General features: G+C 47.8%; 1 pseudogene; it reads right to left on the minus strand.

Annotated features, from left to right (window-relative positions):
• On the minus strand, positions 1–1,013 carry LOC109846030 (annotated as a pseudogene).

The following is a 9,684-nucleotide window of genomic DNA, read 5'->3' on the forward strand; positions in this document are numbered from 1 at the left end:
TCACCAATTCATTGCAAGTTGATCGATTGTGACCCTCAGCTGTGCATCGAGAACATTTCGCTGAAATCATAAAGCTTACATCACACAATGCATAATTTTAAAAATAGTTTATTAATTACTTATATTTCAGTAGGAACTTTCTGATTTTTCAGAAGCAGAACCCTCTATATTAGCAACAACTTACATGTGAATCTGCGTACAACCAGTATTTCAATTGTGCTCCAATATGCACTTCAAATTATCTTCATTATCAACTGAAAAACTCAGGTTCGGGTGTCTCTCAAATTTTTTCAGAAGTAATTTCTGAGGGCAATTGCTTCATAGTTGATTATGATCACTGATTTAGATATTATAAGGTGGGTGCGTGCGTGCGTGCATGTTAGTAGGATAAGTGCATGGTAATTAACCTGATCAATCTTGTCTATACTATCTTCATCAAGATGAATGCCAAATCACATGGTAATAAGTATACAGAAGATGGCAAACCGAGCATTCTTGAGCACCCAAACCGCACCCTCACTGGACTCTGCCTCGGCCCGAATCCAATCAATGAACCAGTCCATACTAGTCTCCCTAGCAGGCCTAAACTCCTTGAGCCTAGCAGAGCTCAACATGCCCGAAACCATGTTGCATTGCAGTGATTGCCACTCTGGCCCATAAACAGCAGAGTTGACAGTAAACTTATCATAGCTGAAAATGGTTCGGGTGGAGTTTTCGCGGGGCCTGCTAGCGAACTCTTGTCCCTTGGTGATGAGGGCCTCATGGGCCAACTCGATGTTGGTGATGAAGATGAGAGTGCGGGAGCCCATGCGATGGGTGAATATTGGACCGTAGAGGGCGTGGAGGTCACAGATGTAGTGGATGAAGGTTTTGCCAAATAGCACAACTTAGAAAAGGTTGCCCACAATAGGCCAGCCTTTTGGGCCGGGAGGGAGGTTGAGGGCCCTGTGTAGGCATATAAAATTGCTTATAAGTCTCTTGGCATAGCTCGACGCGATGATTCGACAAACCATCGAGTGACGAGGCGACGAGGTCAACGAATCGCACGCGAGCAACAGAATGCATCCATTCGCGTGCGGAATCAAGCCAACGGTTCGGGGAGTCAACGAGTCATCCAAACAAGAGCGGACTCGGATGAATCACGACCGAATCAAGATCGGTTTCAGACTCGAACTCAGAAGTGGATTTACTGCCAAATCAGGAATCCGACTTACTGCCAAATCAGATCAACGAATCAGAGTCTGAATCAACCAAATCACGGACAGAACCGAAAGACGAAAACACGACGGAACCCAACACCAAGGGGGGGCTCGGCCTGAGCCGAGCCACCTCAGGGTGGCTCGGCCAAAGCCGAGCCACCTTGAGGTGGCTCGGCGGCCGAGCCACCTCAGGGTGGCTCGGCCAAGGCCGAGCCACCCTGAGGTGGCCGGCCAGATCTGTGCCCGGGCACAGTAAAGGGAGCCTATAAATAGGCCCCCCTTGTTTCATTTCAAAAGGTTGGATTTTTTGGAGGCGAAGCCCTGCTGGATTGAAGACTCAGATCTAAAAAAGATTCAAGCTTTAGGACTTCGAGGACTTGCCTCATCCAGATCTGGTGCTCGGCGATCGTCAACGCCAAATAAGGCAAGAGTTCGAGAGGACCGGATCTCAGATCTACGCAGGCACACTCCGGATCAAAGCTTGGCCTTTGATCCCGAGAATTAAAGGCTACTATTTCCTTGGCGAAATAGTACCCTCGGCTATTATTTCCTTGGTGAAATAATACCCGTCGTACTGCGTAGATCCGACCGGATCTAGATCGCGCGGTGGTCCACGGATTAACCCCGGCGCAGGCGAAGAACCCACAAAAGCGAGCGACCGCAAAACAGGAGCTCGTGATCTGTTCGACAAATAAGGAGAAAGTTGTAATCTTTTTTTTGATTTTCATTTAACGGATCTTATAAAAGACGGCATGATCTTTGTAGGTCAAAAAGTTGTTATTTAGAGTGCTGGATCAATAGAAGAAAGAAGGTTTTTTTCCGCCGGACATGCTGCGACTCACAGTGGGAGCCGCCGTCTCGGCTGCAGAGAGATCGGAGGCGTCAAGGCGGATTGCAAATCCGTCGTGGAGGAGGGTCGAAGAGTATGACAACAGAAGGTTCGAGAGACTTGTCGTCAGGCATCATCCATCAACCTCCCTCAGCAAGTTCAAGAAGTGAAGTTCTCGGTCCAGGAGAAAAACTCGTTGGTATGAAGATTTTGAAACACAATGAAGATGAGGCGCAGTTTGATGCCAAAGTGTTCGGGCTGGATTCTCCATTCCAACAGGTCGGAGCTGCTAGTGGCCAACCCTTCTGCCGCAGAGGGCGTGGTGACTCTCTCGAAGAGAGCCCGCCAAAGGCAACGTCAACGCCTTGCGAAACGATTCGCAAAGGCCATGGAGTCCGTTGACGGGATCCGCTACAACGCGGATCTGAAGAACAAGAGAGGCAAAAAGCCTCAACAATCAATGAATGGTGGTTCCTCCAAGCCGCCAACAATGGAATGGGTCTGTGTCAAACGGAACCGATCAACGCTGGAGGAGCGCATTCGCAAACGCCGCGCACTATCAGTGCAGGTACGGGCTCAAGCTGAAGAAGCCCGTAGGAAGTTGCAGAAAGAGGTGGCCAAGAAGCCGCCATCAACCAGCAAAGTTTGGAGGCCGAAGTCTGAAGCGGCGGTTCAGACCAAAGAGCGTCAACTGCAGCCGTCGAAAGTTCAACTTCCGGCGAATCAATCCAAACCACCGATGATTTCCACAACTGCTCTGGGAGATCCCGCAGGACCATCCCAGAAAAGGAAGTCAGTCTTGGAGCGCCTCAGTCCAATTCCCGACGAGAGAGGCAAAGCTCCTGTTCAAGATCGTTTGGGCCCAATGAAGAAGCCCAGAACGACTCAACACGCTGGGGGTCGCCGTCATCTCCAACGTGATAAAGAAATCAGGGCAGCTATGCGCACCAATTTGCGCATTGAAGTCCAAGAGCCCGCTGAGAACTCACGCCCAAAAAGGCATATTTCGAGGCGCGTAACTTTTGAAAGCCCGAAGAAGGCAATTCTCCCTCAGAAGGAAACGTTATCATCTGATGATGATTACGTTATACCTGAGAAATCGTGCCAACACACGATAGGTTGCTACGACTTTCAAACGAACGAGTTGTACTATCGTGCTGGGGGTACGAGCAAAACCAGAAAGAGAAGTCATCGAAGGCTAGAAACTCAGTGCCCTTGTTCAAAGCTCATTCGGGCGGTACTGTCTGAGTGCAACTGCATCAAGGCAGTCACCGAGAGAGTTTCGGTGTTCGAAAGGCTTAGTAACGAAACACCAAAACCAAGGCATAGGCGTTTCCGGCAAAGAAAAACGGTGATTGAAGATGGAGAATTTCCGAGGGTCACTACCAATATGACCAGCAAAAGGGCATCGACAAGGGATAATCCCGAGTCAAATCCGGAAGTACCCTGGTATCTAACTCGTCTGCAGTCTGGAGCCATTACACGAGGAACTTATGGTAGGGTTCGGACAAGATTACCGTCAGAAGATGAAGAATCGGATTCCTGCTCTGCTGTCGCATCAGACAATAAGTATCCAGCGAAGGACAACCCCGCGAGTCATTCATGATAAGCGCGGAGCAAGTGGCTAAGATGCTTGAATACGCCTTAGCTAAGCAACAAGAGACCTTCAGGTTTGAAATGCAGATGGCCATGCAGAGTATGAGAGAAATGCATGAGCAACAAATTCAGGCACTGATGAACCAGCAAGGTGAACCAAGCCGCCGTAACCAGGTTGTTCAGGAAGAGGAGCACACAGATACGGATGAAGCTCACAATGCCAATAATCCTCCAGTCAATGCAGGGGGTGGTAATGAGGATGTTGGTCGTAATGCCACACTTCCGCCTCAAAATCGTGCTAACGAAAACACAGGCGAAAGTCTGAAGATCAAGAACCTCGAGAGCAAAATCAACACATTGATTTCCGCTCAAGAGGTGAAGAAAACAGACATTCCTTGTCTATACCCAAGAGAGTGGGAATCGATCCCATACCCGGCGAAGTTCAACCTAATTAACTTCACGCCGTTTGATGGGAAGGGTTCGCCCACTCAGCATGTGATTTATTTCAAATCACACCTGGGGGTAATCTCTGGCAATGAGCCTCTCATGGTGCGGTCATTCGTCGGCACTCTTCGCGGAGCCGCCTTCGATTGGTATCGCCGCCTCAAGCCAAGCAGCGTAAATAGCTGGGACGACATGGAGACAAAATTCCTTCGGATCGTTGCTCGACGAGAAACAAAAGGACGGGGAGTTAGTCGACACCTTCGTCAAAAGGTTCCGGAACAAGGCGATGAATTGCCGGGACCCGATCACAGAGGAATTCATCCTCCAAACTTGCCACAACAACCTTGCGTTGGACGTGTTGGAAGCAATGGGAACAGCACCGTCTGACACTTGGAAGGATCTGAAGGTCCGAGGGGAGCAGGCTGAGCGATTCCTTAGAAGGAAGAAGGCCGAGAGGAACCAACCGACGGTTAATCCGCTGGACTCAAATTTCGCCTCTCGTGGTAAGGGCAAAACACCTGCAGCTACTGGTGGTGCTAATCAAGCGTCACAACAGCAATCCCGAAGGCAACAAAAGACTTCGGGTCCGAGACTCCAAAGAGAGTATTCCTTCAAGGATGAAGATGTTCCAGCCATCTTCGAATCCCTCCTTGGAAGCAACAAGATCAAGCTACCACCTATCACAAATCAGGAGGAAGCTGACAACACTACGGACCCAAAGTACTGTGCATACCACAGGAGGGTCGTTCATCCCACCAAGGATTGCTTTGCTCTCAAGAATAGCATTCAGACCTTGGTTGAAGCCGGCGTCATATCGCTCAGATAAGCCAAATAAGAACGACAAGACTCCAAAGAGTATACGAGTATAAACTGTTTCTCAATCCTCCGACCGGTATAAGAGGTTAAACTACTCCCTGATACTCCAATAGGTATATGAGTCTAAACTGTTTCCCCACTTTTGACGGGAAGTTCCTGGAGAATATTAAGCTAATATTCTTAAGGATAACCCGGTTAGTTAACTGATAATAATGTCCGAACCAGTTCCGCAGAGGAAACTGGGGGTGGACGATTTATGTAACGGGAAGTTCCCAAAACCACAGCAATGTAATGAATAAGAACTCCCATTCTCACCATGTCTATGCACTCAACACTCTCTCTGTTAGAGTCTGGACGTAAAGTACCCACTTGGTCAAACCTTCTTACAGTTAGGACCACAGTCAAAATCCCCTCTCGATTCCCCCAATGAACGAGAGGTCCACAAATTGAGCGATCAAACCTTCCTACAGTTAGGATTGTCTCAAAACACCCACTTGGTCAAACCTTCTTACAGTTAGGACCACAGTCAAAATCCCCTCTCGATTCCCCCAATGAACGAGAGGTCCACAAATTGAGCGATCAAACCTTCCTACAGTTAGGATTGTCTCAAAACACCCACTTGGTCAAACCTTCTTACAGTTAGGACCACAGTCAAAATCCCCTCTCGATTCCCCCAATGAACGAGAGGTCCACAAATTGAGCGATCAAACCTTCCTACAGTTAGGATTGTCTCAAAACACCCACTTGGTCAAACCTTCTTACAGTTAGGACCACAGTCAAAATCCCCTCTCGATTCCCCCAATGAACGAGAGGTCCACAAATTGAGCGATCAAACCTTCCTACAGTTAGGATTGTCTCAAAACACCCACTTGGTCAAACCTTCTTACAGTTAGGACCACAGTCAAAATCCCCTCTCGATTCCCCCAATGAACGAGAGGTCCACAAATTGAGCGATCAAACCTTCCTACAGTTAGGATTGTCTCAAAACACCCACTTGGTCAAACCTTCTTACAGTTAGGACCACAGTCAAAATCCCCTCTCGATTCCCCCAATGAACGAGAGGTCCACAAATTGAGCGATCAAACCTTCCTACAGTTAGGATTGTCTCAAAACACCCACTTGGTCAAACCTTCTTACAGTTAGGACCACAGTCAAAATCCCCTCTCGATTCCCCCAATGAACGAGAGGTCCACAAATTGAGCGATCAAACCTTCCTACAGTTAGGATTGTCTCAAAACACCCACTTGGTCAAACCTTCTTACAGTTAGGACCACAGTCAAAATCCCCTCTCGATTCCCCCAATGAACGAGAGGTCCACAAATTGAGCGATCAAACCTTCCTACAGTTAGGATTGTCTCAAAACACCCACTTGGTCAAACCTTCTTACAGTTAGGACCACAGTCAAAATCCCCTCTCGATTCCCCCAATGAACGAGAGGTCCACAAATTGAGCGATCAAACCTTCCTACAGTTAGGATTGTCTCAAAACACCCACTTGGTCAAACCTTCTTACAGTTAGGACCACAGTCAAAATCCCCTCTCGATTCCCCCAATGAACGAGAGGTCCACAAATTGAGCGATCAAACCTTCCTACAGTTAGGATTGTCTCAAAACACCCACTTGGTCAAACCTTCTTACAGTTAGGACCACAGTCAAAATCCCCTCTCGATTCCCCCAATGAACGAGAGGTCCACAAATTGAGCGATCAAACCTTCCTACAGTTAGGATTGTCTCAAAACACCCACTTGGTCAAACCTTCTTACAGTTAGGACCACAGTCAAAATCCCCTCTCGATTCCCCCAATGAACGAGAGGTCCACAAATTGAGCGATCAAACCTTCCTACAGTTAGGATTGTCTCAAAACACCCACTTGGTCAAACCTTCTTACAGCAATCCGCATGTAAGCCCGACTCAAACGGTAGTCGGTAAAGGCTAATCAAATCCGTTGAAGGCTGGGGGTTAGCCAAAAATCCCAAAGTCAACGCCTAACACGCGTCGCCGGGTAGTCTATTCCCGTAAGAAAGACGAAGTTTACGTATTCAATATCGTAGCACTAAAAGGGTTAACTCTTTTAGCTAAAACGTCACATGGGAGCGGACTTAAACAATCCGTATACTAGCCCGACTCAAACGGTAGTCGGTAAAGGCGCATCAAACCCGTTGATGGCTGAGGATTTATGGTAGTCGATAAGAGCACGTCAAATCCGTTGAAGGCTGAGGATTTGCCAAAAATCATAAGTCAACGTCTCATACACGTTGTTGTTTAGTCTTTTCACAGGAGAAAGACGAAGTCTACGTATTCAATATCGTAGCACTAAGAGCGTTAACTCTCTTAGCACAACGTCACATGCGGAACGGATTTAGACAATCCGCATGTGAGCCCGATTCAAACGGTAGTCGGTAAGAGCACGTCAAATCCGTTGAAGGCTGGGGGTTAGCCAAAAACCCCAAAGTCGACGCCTAACACGCGTCGCCGGGTAGTCTATTCCCGTGAGAAAGACGAAGTCTACGTATTCGAAGTCGTAGCATCAAGTCTAAGGGAGTTCATTCCTTTAGCACAACGTTACATGCAGAACGGATTTCGACAATCTGCATGCTAGCCCGACTCAAACGGTAGTCGGTAAAGGCTTATCAAACCCGTTAATGGCTGAGGGTTTGCCAAAAATCCTATAAATACGAGAGTCACTAACGCATCAGCTTCATTAGTTAGTCTTGTGATTTGAGCATCCAACGACATTTGAAACCCTAGGGTCAACGCCGGACAACGCGTAACCCTAGGTCGACGCCAGTCAACGCGTTGCAATCAAACAGTCAACGTACGACGTTCAAAACCCTAAGGTTAACGTCGGACAACACGTAACCCTAGGTCAACGCCAGTCAATGCGTTGTAATCAAACAGTCAACGTATGACGTTCAAAACCCTAAGGTTAACGCCGGACAACGCGTAACCCTAGGTCAATGCCAGTCAACGCGTTGCGACCAAACAGTCAGCGTACGATGTTCAAAACCCTAAGGTTAACGCCGGGCAACGCGTAACCTTAGGTCAACACCAATCAATGCGTTGCAATGAAAGAATCAATACTCCGAAAAGTATACGAGTATAAACTGCTTCTTAATACTCCAATAAGGTATATGAGTATAAACTGTTCCCTAATTTTGGTTGAGAAGTTCCTGGAGAATATTTTTTATAAATATTCTTAAGAATAACTCAATAACACCACGCCGGACAACGCGTCGCAAATAAAGACTCAACGCCAACAATCGATGGTTAGCTAAAGATTAGAAAAATCAGGAATTGACTTCAAGTTTAAAATTCCAACAACGGTCAGACAATAAATGCAGCACCGGAACTCTTACAGACATTCGACAAAGCACCGAATAGCCTGGAGGATTGAAGGAATCAAGAACAGAAGCCATTAGAAGCCACTCCAAACATCCCGAAGGTGGGGACAATCATATCCAAAGTATTCCAGACCCTTCTATAAAAGAACGAGGCTGAAATACTTTGGAGGGGGTATCTGTAGGCATATAAAATTGCTTATAAGTCCCTTGGCATAGCTCGGCGCGATGATTCGACAAACCATCGAGTGAAGAGGCGACGAGATCAACGAATCGCACGCGAGCAACGGAATGCATCCATTCGCGTGCGGAATCAAGCCAACGGTTCGGGGAGTCAACGAGTCATCCAAACAAGAGCGGACTCGGATGAATCACGACCGAATCAAGATCGGTTTCGGACTCGAACTCAGAAGTGGATTTACTGCCAAATCAGGAATCCGACTTACTGCCAAATCAGAAAAATGAGTCAAGGTCTGGATAAATCAACCACAGAACCGAATCACGGATAGAACCAAAAACGAAAAACGACGGAACAACGCCTAAGGGGGCTCGGCTTAAGCCGAGCCACCCATAGGTGGCTCGGCCAAGGCCGAGCCACCCATGGGTGGCTCGGGCGGCCGCAGCCTACCTCAGGGTGGCTGGCGGCGAAGGCCGAGCCACCCTGAGGTGGCCGACCAGCATCTGTGCCCGGGGCACAGTAAAGGGAGCTATAAATAGCCCGCCCTTGTTTCATTTCAAAAGGTTGGATTTTTGGAAGGCGGAAGCGCGCGTGCTTGGATTGAAGACTCAGATCTAAGAAAAAAAGATCAGCTTTAGGACTTCGAGACTTGGCTCATGCCAGATGCTGGTGCTCGGCGATCGTCAAGCGAGCGCAAAATAAGGGCAAGAAGTTCTGAGAGGACGGCGATCTCAGATGCTGACGCAGGCATACTCCGGATCAAAAGGCTTGGTCTTTGATCCCGAGATTTGGGCGATTGTTTCCTTGGTGAACCAATCCCCCCCCCCCCGGCTATTATTTCCTATCGTGAAATAATACCGCGTCGTATCTGCGTAGATCCGACCGATCTAGATCTCGTGTGGTCACGATAACCCCGGCGGCAGGCAAAGACATCCCACAAAAGGCGACGACGTAACAGGGGCTTCGTGATTTGTTCGACAACAAGGATAAAAAGTTGTAATCTTTCTTTTTCTTTCTTTGATATTTCATTGTATACCGGATCTTATAAAAAGAGCCGGATCTTTGTAAACTCAAAAAGTTGTTATTTTAAGAGTGCAATGGAATCTAATGAAGAAAGACACGGATGAAGACGATTTTTCCGGCGAAGCACCCTGGAGTTCTTCTTAAGTGAGAAAAGATAAGATGAGGAGGGAGAAAGAGAAGGCGACACCGTCGCGTGAAAAAGAGGTTGAGGGAAAGAGCGAGAGTAACAATGAGAGAGTATGAGGAGGTAGCCTAGTAATGG

The sequence above is a fragment of the Asparagus officinalis genome, chromosome 6, assembly GCF_001876935.1.
Source record: "Asparagus officinalis chromosome 6, Aspof.V1, whole genome shotgun sequence".
Taxonomy (NCBI): domain Eukaryota; kingdom Viridiplantae; phylum Streptophyta; class Magnoliopsida; order Asparagales; family Asparagaceae; genus Asparagus; species Asparagus officinalis.